Consider the following 25,409-nt stretch of genomic DNA (forward strand, 5'->3'; position numbering starts at 1 on the left):
CAAATCGAAAACCCTATCACTGTCAAGAAACAATGGCTCGGCTCGTTCATCTTCGCCGAGGATGCGGCACATGCTTACGATGCCATGGCGCTCGAGTACCAGGGGCGAAGGGCCCAACTCAACTTTCCTCAGGATACTTGGCGCGCGAGTGGGATAGCGCCTCCTGACATGAGGATAGTCTCCAAGACCAAGGAACAGGAGCACCTGAAGGCCAAGGCACTCATTAGGGTCCATGAACGCCAGAGCACCAATCTCTTGGTGGAACGGTATGTTCGGAGGGATCCACATTTGTATTTCTTTAACGAGGCGTTGCTGATGACCGCATGCAATCTGAAGGATGCCGAGGATGCCCCGATAGACTGGGACAATCTCGCCAAGGAGTCCGACGAGGATGACGATGACGACTGAGAGGTGGCCTCCTCTGGTATTTCTTTTCTCCAATATTTATTATATATTTCAAAATAATTATCTGTGAAATTTCAACTCATTTGGAGATGTGCAGAATAGGTATCTCTGACATAGCTTTTTCAGGTCCAGAATTCCAGCTGCCGGCATTCTTCCTCTTTGTGTAAACCTTGCACATTATGAGAGAAAAGGCATTAGAATTACTCCATAAAGTGTTAAAATGCATAAAAACACTATAAATAATAGTAGGAAAACATGATGCGAAATGGACGTATCACCCGCACCGTCCAACTTTTCCCACGCATGAACCCTCACTGTCCTTCACCCTTGCTCCCAATCCTCACACCGGTCCCGATGCACCGCCGGAGATGTTGTCCAGCTCGACCCACACCGCCGCGACGGAGACGCAGTCCGCCTCGTCCGTCGGTGGGGTCAGTTCGTCGACTGTGACTTGCAATGCGGAGAACGTTACCCGGAAGTTGCGGCGACGCCGACAGCGAGAGAGTGAGGCGGCGGCGGCATCACAGGGAGGTTCGGACATGGTGGAGCAGTTGTCTCCTCCACCGTGCCCGGATCCCCTTACCCCTTTCCCCCGGGTGCCGACGCGGATTACGTCGTCCAACCCCATTGGGGTAGAGGATGATTCGATAGCCGGTTGGGCCATTTTGGAGAGCTTTCCGCCCACGCAGATGCCAGCGGTCGACATATGTGACTCACCGCAGCTCGTTCGAGCGCGGATGAGCACGGGCCGGCAGTGCCCGGGCTGCCCTCGACATGTTCGACGAAATAACCGAACAAGAGTCGGTGCGTTTTCTTTGCTCCTATTCGATCAGATTTTAGCATAGACCACTAGTTCATTTCACACATGATGAGTGCTTGCAAACCATAATCGTGTAGGAGGTGTTCTTGTGGAACATGATCAATGACAATGAAGATCCGACCGAAATGGAGCATCAATTCGAGGCCACCACATCCGATCCCAATCCGAGCAAGAAGAAGAAGAAAGAAGAAGAAGAAGAAGACGAAGAAGAAGAAGACGAAGAGAAAGAAGAAGAAGAAGAAGAAGAAGAAGAAGAAGAAGAAGAAGAAGAAGGCCAAGACATTTGGCGACATAGAGCTTGAGAAGGAGAGGTTGCAACTCGCATGAAGCGTGGAAGATGCGAGGATCTTGTTGGCGGACAAAACCCTCTTGAATGAGCATGCGAAGAAGTGGCTTGCGGACAAGAAGATTGAGGTCAATGACCGTAGGAAGTATGAGGCGGCAAGGGCGGCTGCGGCCCGGATGCAGGCGGAGCAGGCAGCCCGAATGCAGGCGAAGGAGGCTGCCCGGATGCAGGCAGAGCATGCCGCATTCCGCCTGGAGCACGACGCATTCCATTTGGAGCAGACGCCCTGCCAGTGATCTGAGCCCACCCGTCATGCGCGAACATTGATTTCATTTTGCCATGTCCGGCTTGTTGAACTATGTTTTGCTTTACTTTGTTTCGAACTTTGGCATCCGGACAATTTGTATCGTGTCATCGAGTTCATGAATTGCATAGAATTGAGAATCGAAATTTGTAGTATGTGAATGTGTTGTGTAACATTTGAGGAATGCACGGTCAATACTTGCGGACGCGTCTGTAAGTGTGTGTTTGAGGACTGGATTTGTCAAATCCACGTGTAGATGCTCTAACCATCGCGACCACGTGCCCTGCGCAACCTACGACGATTAGCATACCTCCGTGTGTCTTCTTGAAACCTACGACAAGATACACTTTACATAGCGTCCGAGAGAGGGCTAGGGATACGCATACGGCGACACCACAGGGGTCACAGTACGTACGCACGCACGGCGAGAGCAGTGATATTCCAAGACCGGGGTGCAGACTGTACGCTCGTAGTACTTCCACTTGATCGATCTCGCTCTCACCACGCCGCATCCTTTTAGTGGCGTAGCGGTGATGGAAATCCAACCACAGTGAAACCATCTCATGTGTTTCCTGTAGCTAATGCAATCATGCAGAACTCTAAGCTAGAAGATATACTGACTCCCCAGGAACAACGCTTCACCCTTTCTACAAACCAGCAGTTGGCGCCATAACAAGATATTCTTTTGCTTGCAGGTAATGCCATCTTGTATGACGCGGAATGAGAAAATGATGAAAATGTCGAGTTATCTTAGGCAGGCACTGGAATCATCATACAAACTGGAGGCGATCAATATTGCTAACAACTGCAGGTCTCCGCTTTGTCTCCACCAGCATCTTCTCCCCTCCAGGCTGAAGCTTTCGGGGTGCATCTTGCTACCATGCTAGCTGAAGCGCTTCATATATAAGAATCATACTTCTACACGGATTGCTCTGTCTTGGCATTGGCAGCAAAGGCGACACCATCTTTAAAGACGCGGATTATTGGAGCATTAGGCCCACCCTTACAACTATTCATGCCTCTCCAATTTTTCATAGCAACATGATAGCTCATGTCAACAAGCACTTTAATGTTAAGGCGCATCATCAAGCAAAACTAACTCTCAAAATTCTGAATAGGCCTCTAAGAGTATCTTCAGCCACGTACCTCTAATTCGATCCCTCGAACGCTCGCGGATGCGCCCGGTCAATGATCAGGCGTGTCCATTTTGAGCTCCTATTTATTCATCCACGCAACCACAATCATCATTTTCTTTCTCATATATCCGGTCACTTGCACATGATTGGTGTCATGAAGAGAGAGAAAGAAAAGAATGACTAAGAGCATGGTTAATAATACAGTCAACGATGGGCTATAAGGAGTTGCCATGTCATTTAGAGCCAACCTTGTAGTCGGCATGTACAATAGTAAGTTTTAAATGTGTACTACTTTATTAGTAGTTAGTCCACCTTACATCCTCACAAGGCGTTTTGGGTCTCGTGTTGCAGGCGGCTACTACTCCCTCTGTCCGGGTTTAAAGGGCCTCTTGGCCAGGAAGCCCTGTCCGGAATTGTAAGGCCGCGCACATTAAACCTGCTTCAATCACAGTATTTTACCGTTTCCTATTCCCATGCCATGCCTTGTTAATCGCGTGTGCAGTTACGAGCCATGCATGCAAGCCAGTGCATGCTAGCCTTTGCCTGCAAGCCGCCCCAGCCGTACCTTGTTTCTTGCGTGGGCTGTTTATGGCGTTTGCATGCGCATCTAAGCTGCTGCGGTTTATTAATGTAGCATCTACTTTAAGCTAGAACAGAGCCTCCTAATTGGCCAATTTCAGCTGTAATTTTCAAGCTCTTCTTTTAAGCACTGCCTTGGTCCTATCAAAGTGGTCTTTGGGCCTAATAAACCCGGACAGAGGGAGTACTAACCAAGAACCCGCTTCCTTTCTCTCTTATCTTCTCTCTCTTCCAACTAAGCAAAGATATGATATTCTATTCCTTATAGCCTGCAAAGAGAAAATGTGGTCCAGGATGGGGCCGCGTCTTATGTGGCGGATTGACCGGGTACGCCCGGACGTGTCTGTGAGCCCTCATATCCTCCCCATATTTGAGATGGATATGAGGGTTTAGGGATAGCCCGGACATATAGAGAAGTATGAGGGGTCCGGTTGGGTAATTTTTTCTTTCTTTCTCCTGTCTGGTCACTGATCGGGCGCGTCCGCGAGCATATGAGAGATGGTTTGTGGGATTCGGCTGTAGATGCTCTAGCTGTTAGGTGCCTTTCTTCGGATGTAGGTGTTTGTCTTGGCAGAGATGTTCTCTCCAGGTCAAGTGTGAGTCCATTCACACTCCTCTCTTTAAAATGTTGCTAAATGAATAAAAATCTTTTCATGTTAAAAAAAGAAACCACAGTGAGGTACTCCGCCATTTAAAAAAATACGTTTATATACTACCATACGTCGGACGTACGAGCTGGAGCTGAACGCTTTGGGTCCGCATGCAGCGGCCGGCCGACAGTCCGGGCGGGGAGAAGTGCGCCCAAACCATAAAGAGCTCGCACGCAGGCAGGCGATCGCTGGCCGCAGGCGAGAATTGGTGCCGCAAGGGGGCCCGTAGCAGCGATCGAAGACGGACCAAGGCGCAATCAAGGCGAGGCTTGGTACACTTGATGGCTGGCAGAACGGCCGGCGTCACGGAGCGTCAGCGGCATGGCCCTGGCCGGGTCAACACCTGTTCTGCCGCGGCGCGGTGCAACTCGTCGTCATGTGTGCTGCGCACCTCCCATTCCTGTTCAGCTCTAGACCCACCGCCGCAGGCCTCGCCGGAACAGTGCCGGGCGGGTGCTACACCCCTACTGCGATCGAGCCGCCCCTACACCCCTTGGTTCGTCTAGGCCCGGCGGGGTGATCGGCTGATCGCAGCGCAGCGTGCCGGGAAATAAATGGAAGGCGATGCACGCACGCATGCATGCATGCGCATCTCACATGAACCAAACGGACGTACTACTACGTGCTACTTGGAGCCGCATTGAAGTGGGTACGAGTGAGTGGAGTGCCTCCGCCCCGGCTAGCTACATGCATAGGCCTCATTTATATGCGGCCACGTTAATTTACTCAGTTCTGCGGCCGTTCATGTCGTACAGTACTGTGCGAGCGACCATGAGTGCGTGGGCGTGGGGGTGTGTTGTGTACCACGCAATCTATGGCGACGCGAGCGGTGTTGCAGCTGCAGGGTATGATGAGGTTAATGGCGACAAGGAGTATGTCGTGGGACGGGCTTGGACCCAGCTATGCTATGGAGTTAATACTTGTGGTTTTGCTGGGCTCGCGACGTCGAGTCACCGAGGCTACCACTTTGCTCGGTCCCGGTGCTACAACTATGACGAAAATAGTGGATCGTCTATCGAGTGGGGGTTGGCCGTGCCGCCATGGCCCGCGCTATTTTCCTTTTTTCATGAGCCTCGTTTCTTCCCAACGTGGAGGAATGGGAGTAAGGCTGGTCACAATGGGGAAGAACTTACACACTTCCCTAGACTATGTTACTACCTTCACAGTGGATAGGAACATCTATGTAGTGTCATGCAACAATGTATTTATTAGGTTATAGACTCATTGTTTCTTGGAGTGTGTGATGTTTCGATAACTTAGCTAGTTACCACAAGCACCTCTATCTTCATTAAATATGTGACACATAAGCAAAGTTGTATTGGAGTGTGTGATGTTACTCCTAAGTTCCTCCCCATTGTGACCAGCCTAACTAACTAAAAAGAACCCCTTCGATGCTTCCCAAGGGCCATATTTTTGGTCTGAGAGCGCGTTAAATGATGCGTTCAGCCACCGCCATGTGTCGCCTATTGAACGCCCCCTCCGAATTTTTTTATATTTTAATTTATGCCTATTTGGTCTTACATGTTTTTTTTGTTTTGCCTAGTTTTTCCTAGGTCGCGGAGGAATTTTTTTTATCGGGAAGCGGTGCTTTTCCGTAAGAGGTACAACATGTGCTTCAGCGAGAAGTACAACTATGCTTCCTCAAAAGGAAAAAGCGCGCACACACAGTTGTGTTTCTCATTGCTTTCATGAGAAGCACAGCTACGCATCTCAAAAAGGGGAAAAAACACAGTGGTGCTTTCGTGGAAGCATCGGTTTACTTCCGCAAAAAGCACAACCGTGCTTTGCGAAAAGAGACAATACATACTTTCGCGAGAAACACAACTTTGTGCTTTTATGAAACAAATAGAAAAGCTCAACATGTGCTTCCAAAAAAAAGAAAACCACAACCATGCTTCCGGGCTTCAGTTTTCGGGTTTTTTCAGTAGCTGTTTTTGTTTGTTTTTTCAGATTTTTTTGTTTGTTTCGGTTTCCATTTTTTGTGAAAAAAAACATTTTGTCGAAACGCAGTAGCATGGGACCTAGTTTCAAAGATCTTGACAAGAGAAATCCAGTGGTAAAAGTCGTTCGGTATTTGTACACGGTTTAGGAGATAAAACTTTTGAATAAACGAATCTACGAAAAATGGGGAAAATTCTTAGGTTGCGATAAAAAACGACGCATAACTTGTCAGCATGTGAGAAGGCGAGGAGTGACTTTTGCAAAGCATAACACTTAACTGGCGATTTTCGGAAATTAGGTGAGTCCCACATCCATCAAACCCAAGTACTCCTATACATGACGGGCGGTGATATGTATCGCTCACTTTGATACCTATCAAACCAGCTCGCGCCTCGGGAGCTCCTATACAGCGCCTTCTGCACCTTGAAACCAACTGGCGCTCACGCGCGCCCGAGTGGGTCGCGGCCCAGCAACATGCTTTGCTCCCCCCTCCCGCCGCTCGCTCCAGCTGCACGCCTGCTCGGTTTGCTCGCAGTGCCACAGGCTAGTTTATTTTTCCCTTTTTGTGTTGTTGTCCTGGTAGACAAAAAAATTGGCCGGTTATTTAATACTTATGAGAAAATGGGAAATCAAAAAAAGGTTTAGAAAATTTATGAAAGTAGTTCATCCATTTGGACAAAATTTTTATCCTTGATTTTTTTAAAAAAGTTCATCAGTTAATTTTTTTTGCAAAAACTTCATCGTTTTTGAAAAAAATCACCAATTTTGAAAAATAAATCCATTGATTATGAAAATATAACAAATTCAAAAAAGTTCATGGATTTTTAAAACAATGTTCACTAATTTGATTTTTTAAATTTTTGAAAAAGAAGGTCATCGATTTTGTAAAAAGTTCATCAAATCGGAAAAAAGTCCACAAACATTAAAAGGATCATCGACTTTGGAAAACATTTCATAGATTTCAAAAAGGTTCACGGATTTTAAAAGAATACGAATATGAGAAATAAAAAGAAAGAAAAAGGGAAAACATAAAAAAGTAGAAAAGAAAAAGAGAAAAGAAAGCGGAAAGAAAGAAAGAACAAAAAGAAGAAAACCGTGATAGTAATAACAACATGTGTGGTGTGTCTGGTTGTTACTGTAGCTAATCAAGAACAAAGAGATCGTGTGTTCGAATCAGCTCACGCTAGCATTTTTTGCGCTTTAATAGAACAAAAACTACACGGGAAGGCCCAGTGCGGAGGGGAGGGTGTGTGCCCTTGTAATCACGCCTCTCCCGTATGTCAGCGTAGCTAATGTCGGGATGGGCAAGTCCATTGGAACGTGACACGCACACAACAAGTAAACCGAGCGAGCCCATCGGACTTGTGAAGCTCCAAGCCCTAATAGTGAGAGAAGTGCTCGCACTCGCCGATGACCTATATATTTAGAAAATTTATATCACTTCATATTGCAAAAGTGGTGGTGGATGATATCGAGAAAGGATCTTCAGCCAGTCACGGGGCCGTTATTCATAAAATCATAGAACGTTGCAATGCCTTCAGTACTTGTAATATTGTTCATCTGTTTAGGATTTTGAATCTTAAAGCTCATAATCCCGCAAGAATGCACTCCCTTTAGGGGGTTGCCATGTTTCGTTAGTTCAGCCAGAAGATCTTTTATTCGTCCCTGTAAACAGTGTCACGGGTCAATAAAGCTTTCCAAGTTTGCCTAAAGAACAGAGCTAGCCGCACATTACTAATAATGTCTGTTCCCACCATTTTTTCACATATTTTTTTTGTTTCTTCTCTGTTTCCAAGAATGCTTATAAAACTATCTTCATATTTCATTTCTTGGTCCAACTAGAAAACTATCCATGAGTTTAATTTTTTTCACGATTTCATTTTTTTGGAAATTCAAAACCAAATTATTTATCAATTCAAAAAATTTATATGTTTTTTAACAAATTCGGAAAAGGTTCATGAATTTTAAAAATATTTACAAGTTTAAAAATGTTGTGAACTCAAAAAGGGTTATGAGATTAAAAAATATTCACAATTCAAAATTGGTTGGTACCTCAAAGGTGTTCTTGAATTGGAAAAATGGTCATGAATCCAAATAAACTTCAGGATTTTATTTTTTGAAAGTTCATGGTAGATAAATATTCGTGAATTCATTTAAAATATTGAAAATTAAAGAAAGTTCGTGAACTTACAAAAACTATAAAATAAAAAATGGAGAAATAAAAGAAAAAAAGATATATAAATGAAAAGGGAAGAAAAAGAAAATGGAAAGGAAAAAAGAAAAATATAATACCGCAATAAACCCAGAAAAACTGGGTAAGAAAAAGAATAAAGAATAAATAAAGAAAAAATCTGGATGCAGGGTTCTGGAACCTTCCCAAAACTGGATGGAAGGTTCCGGAAGCTTCACAAAACCGCTTAAAAGCTTCTTTATGAAGCCCCGTTAATGGGCCACCCCACGCATGCGACCGCAGAGAGCGATGCATAAAGAATGGAAATAAATGAAAACCTATTAAGAAACATACAAAAGAAAAATAAAGAGAAGGAAAAAAGGTGTAAACCAAAAAAGAAACAAAAATAAAACAAAGAAAAGAAAGAAAAAGACAATGAAAAACAGATAAAGAAATGAAGAATACCGGGAAAGCACAAAGGAAAAAAAAGGAAAACCGATGAAAACTGGAGAAAAACTAGTGCAAATTAGAAAAGAATAAACTTAGAAAGAATAAAAAACCCGAAGTATAACGAACAAAAAAGAAAAACCAAAGTAACTGGAATGGAAATGAAAAAACAGAAAAAAAAATTGTTGATCATGTATATAAAAAAATTAGTCGTATATACAAATTTGTTGATCATGTGTTCAACGTTTTTTACACACAATGTGTATTTTTTGTATACAACAGAATTTTTTTATATACGTGGTTAACATTTTTAAGTACTAAACTATATTATTTTAATATACTCGCTCTGTCCCAAATTAAATGTATCAACTTTAGTATAGCTTTTATTGAAGCTAGTATAAAGCTGGGACACTTATTTTGAGACGGAGGGAGTATGATTTTTGAAATTTACATTTACTTAATGTACATTTTACATTTTTTGGTACATGATCAATTTTTTATATAAATGGAAACAAGAAAACCAGGGAAAGCCAAGAAATAAACAATCAAAATGCGGAACTATAATGAAAAAAACAGGTTTAAAAAAATAGAAGAAAAATGAAAAGAAAATGAAAATGGATAGAAATGAAAAGAAACATGCAGCGATATGAAACGAACGTACGAGAAAATAAGTTATAGTTGGCCGGGTCAGTCGCGCAGCACTGCTGAAAGCGTCAGGCGGGAGGAGCTACCATCTCGCTTTAAGCAGGATATAGTTCCCACGATACATATCATTATCATCGTTCGCACTATATGACGCGTTCTGTTTCAAACAACAACGCGACGCATAGGCGTGACCGCGTGAGCCATTGGGCGAACCCATTAAGCTACTGATTCATGCACTCGCCACAGTTCGGCACTGTAGCAACTAGGGTGTACTGTAGCATGTGGTTTTTTGGTCGGTTTTAATTCTTTTTAAGAAGTGCAAACATTTTTAAAAATCTTGAACCTTTTATTAACGTTGGAATTTCTTAAAAACCTGAACATTGTTGAATTTGTGAACAACATTTGAAATTACAAACATATTTTTAAAACAGGAGAATTTGGTTTTTAAACAGGAACATTCTTTCAAATTCCATTTTTTAAAACAAGAACATTTTTTGAATATGTCCCATTTTTAAAAAACCACCATTTTTTGAAATTCATGAACATGTTTTAAAATTTCTAAATTTATTAAAAAACTTTTGAAAAGGAAACCGAAGTAAATCCGTAAATGAAACAACAGGAAAAACAAAAAAAGTAAGAAAAAAGCGGAAAGGTCAGGAAGAAGGTTTATAAAACCCGAACATTGTGTACACCGCTGCAATTAAATGGGTCGATGCGTGTACAGACTTGCCGCTAAATTGACGCAATGTGGCCCAATATAGCTTGCCATCCAATCCCCCAACCATGGATTCCACAAGTGACAAAGTTCTCAAAAAAAGTTCATTTGACCCAGAAACCGGTATCTCGGCATCCTTAGCAATGACGGATGACTCCATCTGCCCGCATGATGTAGTATGCAGGCACAAACCGCAACTGCACGAGTAGTTAGGCCTTCCACTATGTGCTTGGTGCCACATTCGTAAAAGGGCAGCCATGTACACAGAGATTTGGCATCGACTCTGTTTTAGCACCGGCCACATAGCGTGCAAGATTAGGCATTGACTCCAGCTCGGCCCCACGTACACATAAACTAGTAATATAGTGGAAGAACGGCGGCGCCCAGAATATAGCTCGGGGCTGCTTCACATGACAAAGGATGGGCAGCGCGCTTAGTTTATTCCCTCAACGAATTTGGCATCGGAGCACGAAGAAGCATCGGCGCCCAGAATTTTTTATTTGGCACCTGCTGGGCAATGTAGGGCACCGATGCCAAATGTTCAGAAAGCAAATTTGGCATCGCTTTTGGCCCACATAGTGGAAGGCCTTAGCGTCCACACGATCCTCATCAAGGAACTAAAATCACATGAAGAAGCCCAAGGTGTACGCGCAGTCACCACAGTTCTCTCAGCTCCAAACCGGGTTCATCTGACGTACCCTACACCGCTTAGCTGAGTGGTTCAGATCGAGGGTGGGATTCAACTTCCGCACCGTTCCACCATATGCATATGCGTGCACATGTGTGCCCATGGGCCCACAGCCATGCACTTCAGTATCTTTGTTAGGCATATGCAGGGCCACCTAGTTATACGAGGGCACAACTCTCACCTATATCGACTCGGCCACTTCAAACACGACGGTCACAACGCAATCCTCGCCAACCTTGTGCTTCTGTGCATGCTCCAGTGTGCCGATGCCAATTGCCAAGTATGCTTCCGATTCACCTCTACCAGATTTACATGCTCACCGATCTCTTCTTTGTTGAAATTAGTGACATTCTCCTTGTGTCCCACGTGTCATTGTGTGTAGAAGATTTTAGGATACAAGATCTGTTAGCTGCGGAAGAGTGATTTCCCTAAAATAATTTAGTAAAATGGAATAGGGAGAACTTTTGGCAGTTTTAGTATAGGGGAACTACTAGAGATGCCCTTAGTGTGTAGTACGTTTGGGAGAGGAGAAGGGGAGGGGAGATGAAGTTTGAAGCAACCAAAGATCGTCTTCTCATGGCATCATCATCAAATTACTTGTCAGCTTGCAACCATGTTTGAACAATTTTGCCCCTAGATCCTAGCCTCTCATTTTCCCTGTGTTTTTCTGCATAACGGACCATGCATTAAGCCAATATCAAGCAAAGTGAACCACAATGCATTGATCATCACTCCCGTCGTTACCAAAGCACGCGTTGTTATGAGTTTTCAGATAACCCAACCATTGCCGCAATGCCAACAATAACCAAACTTTTATCCCGTTTTCTGAATCTAGGAAGCCAATAATTGAGTAAACCATCCATGTCACTTGGAATACTCTGAAAAATCGAAGGCACACTTCAAAAGTATTCCAAATAAGTCTAGAAAAATAATATTTTAAGACTAAATGATCAATGGTATCAGCCAACCCGCAACACTGACATGCCTCATTACGACACCACCATTTATGCGATGGGGTATCTTCATGATAAGCCACAGGAAAATCTTTTTTAGTGGCAATTCAGTTTGCACAAAAATTTATGATGCAATGGGGTATCTTTATGATAAGCCACAGGAAAAGTTTTTTTGTGGCAATTCAGTTTGCACAAAAATTTATGAGGAAAAGGTACATCATTATCAACTAGGAGTAGTTCTTTATACATTGACTTAACAGTAAAGGAAGCATTGATCGTAAGAGATCACTTGATCCTGTCAGGTTCACATAATAGTTTCACTTCAAATCAAGTATCTTTCATACTCTCCCATAATTCCAACATGGATCCTGAAAGATTGCGCCTAATATACATATAATCAAAGCCTTTACTACAAACTTTCAGCCAAAAATGTTTTTATATCAAAGCAAATGCCATAAAGACATGGGTAATAATCCACAAGTCAGCCAAAAAGGGTGTTTTTACCATTACAAATATCATGTCTACAAAGATCTGAGAAGCATTTCATGTTTTGCAATTAATTAGTAAAAAGATTGGAGGTCCATATGTTTGGATTGAACCTCAGACAAACATTTATGACCCAAATATTTATTTTTACAAATAGTTTGTCATACCCCCTTGTTCAGGATGTAGTATGGTATGTATGTTGCAGCCTGAACATAGGCCATACGAGCTTAAATTAATCCAGGTTGTCACCTAGTTCCGGTAGCTGTGTGTCGTGAAGGTACATAATAGTTCATCTATCGACAAGTGTACACAATGGTTCAACAAAGCAAGAAACCATGCTCACGTTTTAGGGAAAGTAACTAATGCGGAGCATCCTAGGGTCATTACCATGTCTATTGCAACATTGCCAAGGGACACACACACATCTTGATAAGCCATAAGTGTAGGGAATCGCAATAATCTTCATTAGGAAGTATTACAACCCTAATTTGTATTTGACATGATGGGCGTGAGAGAATACTTATATAAGCTTTGACAGTTGAGTTGTCGATTCAACCACACCTGAGATAAATACTTGCTTACAAAATTTGTTAGTAGCAATGGCAATAAAGCAAATGGATTGGTGTATTTAGCAGCAAAGAACAAGCACGACAGTTGCCAAGTAGAAGTAACTTAAAGAGAGCAAGCAATAGAGAAAAACACCGGATATGGACCCAACCGTGTCACGACATTCTGAGCCCAACTTACATATTGCATTACTGGGCGAACAACCTGGTCCTTGGAACCACCTACAACTCTAGGTGGCGAAGAGCCAACACATAGGCGTATGGATGGATATTTTTTTGAACCTGGAATAGTAGGGGAGTCCCATACTGCAAAATTTTAATTGAATGCGAAGAATAAGTTACATGGTTTATGTACAATCCAAAACCACTTTTGGGCGAGGAGAAATAAAGACCACTAAAAGCAAAAGGAGGGGCATAATTAAGCTAAGGTAGGGAGGTTACAAGAGAACTAATAAAAGTTTTTATGTGCTTTTCCCACTACATAAGACAGGAGTGAGAAGTCTTTGTTAAATATTTGGAGCCAAGAGTTGCTTGATGGTGGAATTCTTCTAAAATGTATGTTGCTTCTTTCTTTCCAAATGCTACAAGCATACAACAACAAAAAATCCATGTGGTCTGTGCCTGCCCATTCTAGATGAAGAGATCATTTGTAATATGGGAATATGCGATGTCCATTAGATTCCCAATTATGACCAGCAGTGCACGCTAGGGATGGATATTTCATGGATGGAACCAATTATGTAACATAACAATCAACAAGGAAAAGATCATTAGCCCATGTTCTTGAATTATTTTAGGCATGTATTCCATATGTAGCAGGACATACTTATTTCTAAGAACTTTCCACACATCTACATTACCACCCTCCCTTGCATAGGGGTCCTCTTTGGTAAGTATGGTACTTAAGATGACCTTTTGGGTCAACTAGAACAACACATTATGATCTATGAATACATGTAATCCTGAAACTATGGCTATTCTCATTGATATCCGAGACTATCACCACCGGAGTCTCTGCTTCAAAATTATACTAGGTGCATATGAATTGTAGGTAGAACCATGAAAAAAAATCACAAAGACATAAATACTTTAGATATGAAATCATGTTACTGGGGCCCTAACAATTAAGAATTGGGCACATTAAAGTCATAGAAACATCATTCCTCGAATAGTAATGACACTAGGGATCATCCCCCCATCAAACTAACGTCTATTACATAATGGATCTCATCCAATTCCCATCTATCCCATGTGCCTATAGTGGATTACTGACACATGGTTAGGGAGGAGTGCTTCCTCTAATTTAGGAAGTTGTTGGGCCCCCGAGTGCAGAGGTTTGTAGGCAATCAACGGTTTTCGTCAAGTGGATGACCTTAAGGTTTATTGAACCAGCAGGAGTATTTTGAGCCATAGTAAATGATCAACAACCACACACAAGTACATAACTTGTTTTGGTTCGTAGCGAAACTAGTGAGATTGTTAGTCTCACTAGTCTTGCTAGTTAGAAGCATTAATGCAACTTGTGGTAGGAATTGATTATTGAAACAAAAATGATCAGATTGTAAATGGAAATAAAGGTGTGTTGACTGAGGTTGAGTGCAATAAGGATGAATCAACCGGGATCAATATTTTTATTAGGGTGTTTCCTCATAAAAGATAACATAGAATGGTGAACAAATTACAACCGTGTATCGATTAAATTATATGTTTTAGAACTATGACCACACATGGCATAATTGCATATTGGCACCACGTCCCTACATCTATAGACCATTAATCCAATTGTGCATATAGCTAATTCTTCACCCAATACCTCTATCCAACATGCATCTCAAAGTATTTAGTAAAACGTAGTATTGCATTAAGCATAATGACATGATGTTGATAATATATTGTCTTCTCCCTTGGCTCATCACCATGGCATCAACTCAACTATATTTTTATCCTGAGCAACAACAATACAACACTAGACTTTCCCACTTTTTGTCAGTTTGGTAGATTACTCAATATTGAACCCAACTAACACACACACCTCCCTCTTGGAGACCATTCATCTAAACATGGGTAGTGCAAGACTAATATATTGGAAAACATACATGTCTATAGATTATGCAACAAAGAAATCATATGAACCGATGAATAAAACATGTACAAATCCAATCATAAAGTGACAATTCATCACCACAATGAACACACCATAAATATGACACCAATAGATCACAATCATCTATGGCTGCTCGTGCAATCGTTATACTAAGAACAAGGGGGAGAGATTACCATCTAGCTGATGCTATGAAAGCATAGTCCAAAGAGGATTACTCACACATGGACATGGTGGCGACAAGGTTGATATAGATGGTTGCCTGATGAATTCCCAATCCGACAAAGTACCAGAAAAGTCCACCAAAATTAATCATGGTAGAACATAGAGGTGTGTCGGCAAAAATATCTTTGATAAATATGATGGAAGAATTTTGGGTCAATATAAAGCATTGGGCACGTGGAGGTGACGAAGGGAGTGCTTGTGGGTCCGATGTGGCCTAGACTTGGGACCCCTTGGCCATGAACCCGGGGGCATGTGGAGGCCCTTGGGCACCGCCTTCCGCCCATACGGTGCTTCCTGGAGCCTTCTGGACTTAAAAATCACCGACATATGTCCCCCTGATTTTTTGGTCAGCAAAAAATGTATTTTTGAAAAGTCCAAAAACAATAGAAAACTGGTTCTAGATGCTATATTAATAGGCTAGTCCATAAAAGTAAAAAAAAAATATGCCAAAACTATGCCATTATGATATAATTATAGCATTAAACAAGCAAAAATTATAGATACATTTAGGATGTATCAGAGAGCATGATGATTATGTTGGAGAACGAGTTGAGGGAGTCAACGGTGAATCTTCCCCACCCTCAAATGCTATGTTTTTGGCCTCCAGCAGCCGTCCAGGATGATGAATTATCACAGTGGCACTTGTTGAGGCATATCTCTCTCAATGTGGTTTTGGTGATTGATGACAACGTGTTTGCGGACTAATCATGTGCTTTGAGCATTTCAGAGATTCATCCTTGGCACGAGACGATTTCTTTCCCTCGGAGTGTCACTCAAGACGGCGTAGCTCTTTCGTTTCTTTCTCGGTGGACCAGTTGCGTAGAGGGCACCGTACTATCAAGAGGGGGTCCGCTTTGGTATTGCTTGGGTGGAATCATCACGTACACATCCGCTTCTCACCCTCCGAGCCCTTCCGCTTCTATGGAGAGATCTTCTCTCTTCTTGTGGGTTTTGTCTGGGTCCCAGCGGTAGTACCGTGGTACCCAGCGGTAGTACCACTCCGCAGCAGTAGTACCGCCGGTGCCTTCGCAGCAGTACTACCGCTGGCTTGCCAGGTCCCTACCGCGTCGATTCGAGGGGTCTTTTTCTGTGTCGCATTGTGCGGTACCTCGCTGCGGTAGTAGTGCGGCAGTACCGCTCATTTGCGGCATTACCGCCCTTCCTCTACGGCAGTACCGTCCGGTTCCCTCATTCCCTTCGCCTTTCGTTCTGTGCGGCAGTACCGCCGAAGGGAGCGGTAGTACCGCTTAACCCAGCGGCAGTACCGTTGTCTCCCACAGTAGTACCGCCCTCTACGGGGCTGTTTAGTGGGGCAACGGTTGGATTGTTGCCCCCACTATAAAAGGGGGTCCCCTTCTTCCCTGTTGACTTACCTCTTCCCCCTCAAGCTCCATTAATGCTCCAAGTTCCATTTTCGCCCGATCTATCTCTCTAGCCAATCAAACTTGTTGATTTGCTCGGGAGTGGTTGAGAAGGCCCCGATCTACACTTCCACCAAGAGATTTTTGATTCCCCCATCTATCCCTAGCGGATCTTGTTACTCTTGGGTGTTTGAGCACCCTAGACGGTTGAGGTCACCACGGAGCCATAGTCCATTGTGGTGAAACTTCGTGGTATTGTTGGGAGCCTCCAATTAAGTTGTGGAGATAGCCCCAACCTTGTTTGTAAAGGTCCGATCGCCGCCTTCAAGGGCACCAATAGTGTAATCACGACATCTCGCATTGTGTGAGGGCGTGAGGAGAATATGGTGGCCCTAGTGGCTTCTTGGGGAGCATTGTGCCTCCACACTGCTCTAACAGAGACGTACTTCCCCTCCAAAGGAAGGAACTTCGGTAACTGATGTCTACTACACAACCTTCTTCTTATAGACGTTGTTGGGCCTCCAAGTGCAGAGGTTTGTAGGACAGTAGAAAATTTCCCTCAAGTGGATGACCTAAGGTTTATCAATCCGTAGGAGGCGTAGGATGAAGATGGTCTCTCTCAAGCAACCCTGCAACCAAATAACAAAGAGTCTCTTGTGTCCCCCAACACACCCAATACAATGGTAAATTGTATAGCTGCACTAGTTCGGCGAAGAGATGGTGATACAAGTGGTATATGGATAGTAGATAAAGGTATTTGTAATCTGAAATTATAAAAACAGCAAGGTAACAAATGATAGAAGTGAGCGTAAACGGTATTGCAATGTGTTGAGGCCTAGGGTTCATACTTTCGCTAGTGCAAGTCCTCTCAACAATAATAACATAGTTGGATCACATAACTTTCCCTCAACATGCAACAAAGAGTCACTCCAAAGTCACTAATAGCGGAGAACAAACGAAGAGATTATGGTAGGGTACGAAACCACCTCACAGTTATTCTTTCCAATCAATCCGTTGGGCTATTCCTACAAGTGTCACAAACAGCCCTAGAGTTCGTACTAGAATAACACCTTAAAACACAAATCAACCAAAACCCTAATGTCACCTATATACTCCAATGTCACCTCAAGGATCCGCGGGTATGATCATACGATATGCATCACACAATCTCAGATACATCTATTCAACCAACACAAAGGACCTCAAAGAGTGCCCCAAAGTTCTACCGGAGAATCACGACGAAAACGTGTGCCAACCCCTATGCATAGGTTCATGGGCGGAACCCGCAAGTTGATCACCAAAACATACGTCAAATGAATCACGTGGTATCCCATTGTCACCACAGATACGCACGGCAAGACATACATCAAGTGTTCTCAAATCTTTAAAGACTCAGTCCGATAAGATTACTTCAAAGGGGAAACTCAATTCATTACAAGAGAGTAGAGGGGGAGGAGAAACATAAGATCCAACTATAATAGCAAAGCTCGCGATACATCAAGATCGTGCCAAATCAAGAACACGAGAGGGAGAGATCAAACACATAGCTACTGGTACATACCCTCAGCCCTGAGGGAGAACTACTCCCTCATCATGGAGAGCATCGGGATGATGAAGATGGACACCGGAGAGGGATTTCCCCCTCTGGCAGGGTGCCAGAATGGGTCTAGATTGGCTTTCGGTGGCTACGGAGGCTTCTGGCGGCGGAACTCCCGATCTATTCTCCGTTCTGGAAGTTTTAGGATACGTGGGTATATATGGGTGAAAGGAGTATGTCGGTGGACCGAAGGGGGGGCCATGAGGCAGGGGGCGCGGCCCCTACCCTCGTGAGCTCCTCCTTCATCTTCTGACATAGGGTCCAAGTCTATCCGGTAGGTTTCCTTCCAAAAATAACTTATCCAGTTGATTTCGTTCCGTTTTGACTCCGTTTGATATTCCTTTTCTTCGAAACACTGAAATAGGCATAAAACAACAAATCTGGGCTGGGCTCCGGTTAATAGGTTAGTCCCAAAAATAATATAAAAATGGAACATAAAGCCCAATATTGCCCAAAACAGTAGATAATATAGCATGGAGCAATCAAAAATTATAGATACGTTGGAGACGTATCAAGCATCCCCAAGCTTAATTCCTTCTCGTCCTTGAGTAGGAAAATGATAAAAAGATAATTTTTGATGTGGAATGCTAGTTGGCATAATTTCAATGTAATTCTTCTTAATTATGGTATGAATATTCAGATCCATAAGATTCAAGACAAAAGTTCATATTGACATAGAAATAATAATACTTCAAGCATACTAACTAAGCAATTATGTCTTCTCAAAATAACATGGCCAAAGAAAGCTATCCCTACAAAATCATATAGTCTGGCTATGCTCCATCTTCACCATACAAAATATTTAAATCACGCACAACCCCGATGACAAGCCAAGCAATTGTTTCATACTTTTGATGTTCTCAAACTTTTTCAATTTTCACGCAATACATGAGCGTGAGCCATGGATATAGCACTATAGGTGAAATAGAGTGGTGGTTGTGGAGAAGACAAAAAGGGGGAAGATAGTCTCACATCAACTAGGTGTATCAACGGGCTATGGAGATGCCCATCAATAGATATCAATGTGAGTGAGTAGGGATTGCCATGCAACGGATGCACTAGAGCTATAAATGTATGAAAGCTCAACAAAAGAAACTAGTGGGTGTGCATCCAACTCGCTTGCTCACGAAGACCTAGGGAATTTTGAGGAAGCCCATCATTGGAATATACAAGCCAAGTTCTATAATGAAAGATTCCCACTAGTATATGAAAGTGACAACATAGGAGACTCTCTATCATGAAGATCATGGTGCTACTTTGAAGCACAAGTGTGGTAAGAGGATAGTAGCATTGTCCCTTCTCTCTTTTTCTCTCATTTATTATTATTATTATTATTATTATTATTATTATTATTATTATTATTATTTGGGCCTTTTCTCTTTTTTATGGCCTCTTTTTTTATTTGGGCTTCTTTGACCTCTTTTATTTATTATTCGTCCGGAGTCTCATCCCGACTTGTGGGGGAATCATAGTCTCCATCATACTTTCCTCACTCGGACAATGCTCTAATAATGATGATCATCACACTTTTATTTACTTACAACTCAAGAATTACAACTTGATACTTAGAACAAGATATGACTCTATATGAATGTCTCCGGCGGTGTACCGGGATGTGCAATGACTCATGAGTGACATGTATGAAAGAATTATGAATGGTGGCTTTGCCACAAATACGATGTCAACTACATGATCATGCTAAGAAATATGACAATGATGGAGTGTGTCATAATAAACGGAACGGTGGAAAGTTGCATGGCAATATATCTCGGAATGGCTATGGAAATGCCATAATAGGTAGGTATGGTGGCTGTTTTGAGGAAGGTATATGGTGGGTTTATGGTACCGGCGAAAGTTGCGCGGTACTAGAGAGGCTAGCAATGGTGGAAGGGTGAGAGTGCGTATAATCCATGGACTCAACATTAGTCATAAAGAACTCACATACTTATTGCAAAAATCTATTAGTTATCGAAACAAAGTACTATGCGCATTGCTCCTAGGGGGATAGATTGGTAGGAAAAGACCATCGCTCGTCCCCGACCGCCACTCATAAGGAAGACAATCAATAAATAAATCATGCTCCGACTTCATCACATAACGGTTCACCATACGTGCATGCTACGGGAATCACAAACTTCAACACAAGTATTTCTCAAATTCATAACCACTCAACTAGCATGACTCTAATATCACCATCTCCATATCTCAAAACAATTATCAAGTATCAAACTTCTCATAGTATTCAACACACTCATAAGAGAATTTTATTATTCTTGAATACCTAGCATATTAGGATTTTAAGCAAATTACCATGCTATTTAAGACTCTCAAAATAATCTAAGTGAAGCATGAGAGTTCATCTATTTCTATAAAATAAAACCACCACCGTGCTCTAAAAGGATATAAGTGAAGCACTAGAGCAAATGACAAACTACTCCGAAAGATATAAGTGAAGATCAATGAGTAGTCGAATAATTATGCAACTATGTGAAGACTCTCTAACATTTAATAATTTCAGATCTTGGTAATTTATTCAAACATCAAGCAAAGCAAAATAAAATGACATCTAAGAATAGCAAACATCATGTGAAGAAGCAAAAACTTAGGATCAACCGGTACTAACCGATAGTTGTTGAAGAAGAAAGGTGGGATGCCAACCGGGGCATCCCCAAGCTTAGATGCTTGAGACTTCTTGAAATATTATCTTGGGGTGCCTTGGGCATCCCCAAGCTTGAGATTTTGTGTCTCCTTAATTCCTCTCATATCATGGTCTCCCTAAATCTCAAAAGCTTCATCCACACAAAACTCAACAAGGACTCGTGAGATAAGTTAGTATAAACCATTGCAAAAACCTTATCATAATCTACTGTAGCAAATCACTAAAATTATTATTCAACATTGAATACTAAATGCCTCTGCATATTTAATAGTCCTATCCTCAAATAGAATCATTAAAGAAGCAAACATATGCAAACATAAAAGCAATCTGCCTAAACAGGATAGTATGTAAAGAAAGCAGCAACATCCATACTCCCCTAGCTCCAATAATTATGAAACAAAATTCACACTGTAGTAAATTTATCAGAGCTTAATATGCAAAAGGTTTCGACATTTTATCACATTCTGACTTTTCTAGGGAATTATTGCAACAGCGGTAAACTTTCTGTTTTCAAACAGCAACATGTATACTTGTAACATAGGCATAGTAAAGGCTATCAATGCCACTTTTATTGAAATAAAAGACGCAAAACATTGTTCTAAATAACAGCAAGCAAATCCTAACAAAATAAATTGACGCTCCAAGCAAAACACATATCATGTGGTAAATAAAAATATAGCTCCAAGTAAAGTTACCGATGAACGAAGACGAAAGAGGGGATGCCTTTCGCGGCATCCCCATGCTTAGGCTCTTGGTTGTCCTTGAATATTACCTTGGGGTGCCTTGGGCATCCCCAAGCTTAGGCTCTTGCCACTCCTTATTCCATAGTCCATCGAATCTTTACCCAAAACTTGAAAACTTCACAACACAAAACTTAACAGAAAACTCGTGAGCTCCGTTAGTATAAGAAAATAAATCACCACTTCAAGGTACTGTAATGAACTCATTCTTTATTTATATTGGTGTTAAACCTACTGTATTACAACTTCTCTATGGTTTATAAACTATTTTAGTAGCCATAGATTCATCAAAATAAGCAAACAACACATGAAAAACAGAATCTGTCAAAAACAGAACAGTCTGTAGTAATCTGTAGCTAGCGCAAGATCTGGAACCCCAAAAATTCTAAAATAAATTGATGGACGTGAGGAATTTATCTATTAATCATCTTCGAAAATAATTAACTAAATAGCACTCTCCAAATAAAAATGGCAGCAATTCTCGTGAGCGCTAAAGTTTCTGTTTTTTACAGCATGATCAACAAGACTTTCCCCAAGTCTTCCCAAAGGTTCTACTTGGCACAAACACTAATTAAACAACTAAAACCACATCTAAACAGAGGCTAGATGAATTATTTATTACTAAACAGGAGAAAAAAGTAAGGAACAAAAATAAAATTGGGTTGCCTCCCAACAAGCGCTATCGTTTAACGCCCCTAGCTAGGCATGATGATTTCAACGATGCTCTCGTAAAAGATAAGAATTGAAACATAAAGAGAGCATCATGAAGAATATGACTAGCACATTTAAGTCTAACATACTTCCTATGCATAGGGATTTTGTGAGCAAACAACTTGTGGGAACAATAATCAACTAGCATAGGAAGGTAAAACAAGCATAACTTCAAAATTTTAAGCACATAGAGAGGAAACTTGATATTATTGCAATTCCTACAAGCATATGTTCCTCCCTAATAATAATTTTCAGTAGCATCATGAATGAATTCAACAATATAACCAGAACCTAAAGCATTCTTTTCATGATCTACAAGCATAGAAAATTTACTACTCTCCACACAAGCAAAATTCTTCTCATGAATAATAGTGGGAGCGAACTCAACAAAATAACTATCATGTGATTGAAAATTAAGATCAAGATGACAAGTTTCATGGTTATCATTATTCTTTAAAGCATACGTGTCATCACAATAATCATCATGGATAGGAGGCATGCTTTCATCATAATAAATTTGCTCATCAAAACTTGGGGGACAAAAAATATCATCTTCATCAAACATAGCTTCCCCAAGCTTGTGGCTTTGCATATCATTAGCATCATGGATATTCAAGGAATTCATACTAACAACATTGCAATCATGCTCATCATTCAAATATTTAGTGCCAAACATTTTATAGATTTCTTCTTCTAGCACTTGAGCACAATTATCCTTTCCATCATACTCATGAAAGATATTAAAAAGGTGAAGCGTATGAGACAAACTTAATTCCATTTTTTTGTAATTTTCTTTTATAAACTAAACTAGTGATAAAACAAGAAACTAAAAGACTCGATTGCAAGATCTAAATATATACCTTCAAGCACTCACCTCCCTGGCAATGGCGCCAGAAAAGAGCTTGATGTCTACTATACAACCTTATTCTTGTAGACATTGTTGGGCCTCCAAGTACAGAGGTTTGTAGGACAGTAGCAAATTTCCCTCAAGTGGATGACCTAAGGTTTATCAATCCGTAGGAGGCGTAGGATGAAGATGGTCTCTCTCAAGCAACCCTGCAACCAAATAACAAAGAGTTTCTTGTGTCCCCAACACACCCAATACAATGGTAAATTGTATAGGTGCACTAGTTCGGCGAAGAGATGGTGATATAGTAGATAAAGGTATTTGTAATCTGAAATTATAAAAACAGCAAGGTAACAAATGATAAAAGTGAGCGTAAACGGTATTGCAATGTGTTGAAACAAGGCCTAGGATTCATACTTTCGCTAGTGCAAGTCCTCTCAACAATAATAACATAGTTGGATCACATAACTTTCCCTCAACATGCAACAAAGAGTCACTCCAAAGTCACTAATAGCGGAGAACGAACGAAGAGATTATGGTAGGGTACAAAACCACCTCAAAGTTATTCTTTCTACTCAATCCGTTGGACTATTCCTATAAGTGTCACAAACAGCCCTAGAGTTCGTACTAGAATAACACCTTAAGACACAAATCAACCAAAACCCTAATGTCACCTAGATACTCCAATGTTACCTCAAGTATCCGTGGGTATGATCATACGATATGCATCACACAATCTCAGATTCATCTATTCAACCAACACAAAGGACCTCAAAGAGTGCCCCAAAGTTCTATCAGAGAATCACGACGAAAACATGTGCCAACCCCTATGCATAGGTTCATGGGCGGAACCCGCAAGTTGATCACCAAAACATACATCAAGTGAATCACGTGGTACCCCATTGTCACCACAGATACGCACAGCAAGACATACATCAAGTGTTCTCAAATCTTTAAAGACTCAATCCGATAAGATTACTTCAAAGGGGAAACTCAATTCATTACAAGAGAGTAGAGGGGGAGGAGAAACATAAGATCCAACTATAATAGCAAAGCTCGCGATACATCAAGATCGTGCCAAATCAAGAACACAAGAGGGAGAGATCAAACACATAGCTACTGGTACATACCCTCAGCCCCGAGGGAGAACTACTCCCTCCTCGTCATGGAGAGCACCGGGATGATGAAAATGGCCACCAGAGAGGGATTCCTCCCTCCGGAAGGGTGCCGGAACGGGTCTAGATTGCTTTCGGTGGCTACGGAGGCTTCTGGCAGCGGAACTCCCGATCTATTCTCCGTTCTGGAAGTTTTAGGATACGTGGGTATATATGGGTGAAAGGAGTACGTCGGTGGACCGAAGGGGGGGGCACGAGGCAGGTGGGCACGCCCCAGGGGGTGGGCGCACCCCCTACCCTCGTGAGCTCCTCCTTCATCTTCTGACGTAGGGTCCAAGTCTATCTGGTAGGTTTCCTTCCAAAAATAACATCTCCAGTTAATTTCATTCCGTTTCAACTCCGTTTGATATTCCTTTTCTTCGAAACACTGAAATAGGCATAAAATAACAAATCTGGGCTGGGCCTCCGGTTAATAGGTTAGTCCCAAAAATAATATAAAAGTGGAAAATAAAGCCCAATATTGCCCAAAACAGTAGATAATATAGCATGGAGCAATCAAAAATTATAGATACGTTGGAGACGTATCAGTAACACATCCTCGTCTTCACCGGATCCACTCTTGGTTATCTCTTACCTTTACTTGTGCAAGCTCTTTAGTGTTACTTCTCTTGCTTGCTTATTTGTTTGTTGTTGTTGTATCATATAGGTTGCTCACCTAGTTGCACATCTAGACAACCTACTTTGATGCAAAGTTTAATTTGGTAAAGAAAAGTTAAATATTGTTAGTTGCCTATTCACCCCCCCTCTAGTCAATCATATCGATCCTTTCAATTGGTATCAGAGCCTCGTCTCTTTACTAAGGACTTTGCCGTCCGAAGAGTATGGTTGATACCGTAGACGGTGTGGAGGAACACTCTAGTGTGAATCCGATCTCGTCTACGGGCGATGGGGGAACCTCGGTCTCTCGTGAGGAGTTCAATGTGGCCTTGGATACATTGAAAACCTCCATTACGACCGAGGTTGAAAGCATGTTTACCAAATTCATTGAAGGGCTTAAACTATCCACCGCACCGTTGAAAGTGGGTGTTCCCACTGACAAGGTGACAGATGCTATCTCCGACAAGGGGGAAGCTAGTAGTGAAAAGGCTCCTTCTTCTAGTGGTAAGAATGGCACCGACATCTTTGCTCATGTGGAACCACCACTTGTTTATGGTGGACTGGTTCCTTCCACTCATTTGAATCATGCCGATCCTCCCCCTAAG

This window comes from Triticum aestivum, chromosome 1A (genome assembly GCF_018294505.1).
Source record: "Triticum aestivum cultivar Chinese Spring chromosome 1A, IWGSC CS RefSeq v2.1, whole genome shotgun sequence".
NCBI classification, from domain to species: Eukaryota; Viridiplantae; Streptophyta; class Magnoliopsida; order Poales; family Poaceae; genus Triticum; species Triticum aestivum.